At 41.4% G+C, this 2,944-nt stretch overlaps 1 non-coding gene across 1 annotated transcript; it reads left to right on the top strand.

The window, feature by feature from the left end:
• The first annotated feature begins 394 nt into the window (after positions 1 to 394).
• On the top strand, positions 395 to 468 carry TRNAM-CAU. Its single transcript has one exon. It is a non-coding gene; the product is annotated as a tRNA-Met (tRNA).
• Positions 469 to 2,944: the final 2,476 nt, after the last annotated feature.

The raw sequence follows: 2,944 nt of genomic DNA, 5'->3' as shown, positions 1-2,944 counted from the left end.
CCATCAAAGAAAGACAGCTCTCAAATGGATTTGCTGGTCTATGATGACCAAGTAGAAGCATCCCTTCCACATAGGTGATTTTTATAGAAGCATAGGTGCAAGATCTTCTCAAAAGAATTTCGTTTATAGGATTCAGTCGTCCGTTTGTTTTGTGTTGAGTTGACATAGATAAAGATTTCTCGCGTTCCCTTAATTCAGGAATAGGTGGCGAAGGCTACTTGTTCCTTGTATATATATATATATAAAGGAAAGGGGTTATTTTTCCTTTACGGCAATAAGAGTTGATTCCCTTGCTAGTAGTTTTGGATCGATTCCGTGTATTTCACATATTTAAGAGTGGTTAGGAGAGAGAATCAATTTGTATGGGAAGAGGGAAAGAAAGATCAGGGGAAGAAGCGGGGTAGAGGAATTGGTCAACTCATCAGGCTCATGACCTGAAGACTGCAGGTTCGAATCCTGTCCCCGCCTAATCATAGTCAAAATCTGAGTTTGATCCTGGCTCAGAATGAACGCTAGCTATATGCTTAACACATGCAAGTCGAACATTGTTTTCGGGGAGCTGGGCAGAAGGAAAAGAGGCTCCTAGCTAAAGTTGTCTCACCCTGCTTCAAAACTACAGGGCGCGCGCTACGGCTTTGACCTAACAGCCTCCGTTTGCTGGAATCGGAATAGTTGAGAAATAATACCTTAGCGAGCCCCTACGGAAAGGGGTGCCGTGTTATCTTTACAACGGGGGTGATCCTAGTTTCCAAAAGCTGCTGGTTGGTTGTATCTTTTTCTATTGGCAATCCCCAATCCGTTGCTTGTTCGTTACGAACAAAAGAAGCCGATACCAGTTCTGGTGTTTATCCAGCGGAGGCTCGTATCTCTTCCATGTGAGACCAGCGACCTCAGATCATCCCGGACTTATGTGCTGGAATAGCTTCGTTATGAGTTGAAGCAGCCTCAGCTACTATTCCTACTAAGGAGGAGTCGCCTTTTTCAATTCCCTCCCTTTTGCAATCCCATGTTGATGTAAGGAAGCTGCTTTAGAGTATTGGCAAAAAAAACATTACTGTGCGCCTCCTTCCTTTCAGTCTCTCTCCTCTATTCATGTATGGCCCAATAAGGCCCATATACTCCCCGGCGAATTCCCGTAACTCTCCGGTACTCCGAAAAATACCCGAATCACTCGGAACCTTTCCGAAGTCCGAATATAGTCGTTCAATATATCAATCTTTACGTCTCGACCATTTTGAGACTCCTCGTCATGTCCCCAATCTCATCCGGGACTCCGAACTCCTTAGGTACATCAAAACTCATCATATAACTATCATCGAAACCTTAAGCGTGCGGACCCTACGGGTTCGAGAAACATGTAGACATGACCTAGAACTATTTCCGGTCAATAACCAATAGCGGAACCTGGATGCTCATATTGGCTCCTACATATTCTACGAAGATCTTTATCGGTCAAACCGCATAACAACATACGTTGTTCCCTTTGTCATCGGTATGTTTACTTGCCCGAGATTCGATCGTCGGTATCCAATACCTAGTTCAATCTTGTTACCGGCAGTCTCTTTACTCGTTACATAATGCATCATTCCGTAACCAACTCATTGGCCACATTGCTTGCAAGGCTTAAGTGATGTGCATTACCGAGAGGGCCCAGAGATACCTCTCCGACAATCGGAGTGACAAATCCTAATCTCGAAATACGCCAACCCAACAAGTACCTTTGGAGACACCTGTAGAGCACCTTTATAATCACCAAGTTACGTTGTGACGTTTGGTAGCACACAAAGTGTTCCTCCGGTAAATGGGAGTTGCATAATCTCATAGTCATAGGAACATGTATAAGTCATGAAGAAAGCAATATACTAAACGATTGAGTGCTAAGCTAACGGAATGGGTCATGTCAATCACATCATTCTCCTAATGATGTGATCCCGTTAATCAAATGACAACTCTTTTGTCCATGGCTAGGAAACATAACCATCTTTGATAAACGAGCTAGTCAAGTAGAGGCATACTAGTGACACTATGTTTGTCTATGTATTCACACATGTATTATGTTTCCGATTAATACAATTCTAGCATGAATAATAAACATCTAACATGATATAAGGAAATAAATAATAACTTTATTATTGCCTCTAGGGCATACACTACTAGGAAAAGGCCTACTAATGGCGCATCGGTTCTGCCTACTAATGGCGCACTACCGGTGCGCCATTACTATCACGCCACTAGTATTTTTTACTAATGGTGCACCACAGGTGTGCCATTAGTATCATGCAGTGCGCCATTAGTATAGCCCACGGTGCGCCATTAGTATCTGGTATACTAATGGCGCACCACATACAAGTGCGCCATTAGTAACATTTTTTTTCAAAAAAAATTTCAAATTTTTTTTTAATTTTTTTTTGCTTTTTTCTTAATCTCAGATCACTATGGCTTAATCTCGGATCAATATGCTTAAACTCAGGTCAAATCACACTCCCTGGTCAAACTTCCCAAAAGGTCACCCATCCTCACACTACTCCAACCCAAGCACACTTAACTTCAGAGTTCTATCCAACCCCAGCAACAGCTCACTTCACAGGCACTTGTTGATATATCTAGTATATCAATCCTATTATACCTTGTTGATGTCTAGGACTTTGTTCATGTTCATGACTATGATGAAATTTTGAAAAATATTTCAAACTTCCCGGTCATATTACGTATCATGTTTTGAAAAACAATTCAAAAAAAATTCAAAACCAATTTTTTTCTATTACAAGTGGCGCACCATGGATGTGGTGCGCCACTAGTAAGTTTGAATTTTTTTTGCCTCTAGATCTTGAAAGCCCCGTAACTTTTTTTCTGTTAGGTTTTTGGGGATTTTGGAAATGTTTAACGGGGTTCTCCCGGTTCAATTTGGATGTAACTTTTCGAGTAGATGATTTTTCATATAAAA

This window comes from Triticum dicoccoides, chromosome 2B (assembly GCF_002162155.2).
Source record: "Triticum dicoccoides isolate Atlit2015 ecotype Zavitan chromosome 2B, WEW_v2.0, whole genome shotgun sequence".
NCBI classification, from domain to species: Eukaryota; Viridiplantae; Streptophyta; class Magnoliopsida; order Poales; family Poaceae; genus Triticum; species Triticum dicoccoides.
Note: the sequence above shows the minus strand (reverse complement) of the source record. Positions and strands in the feature narration are given on the sequence as shown.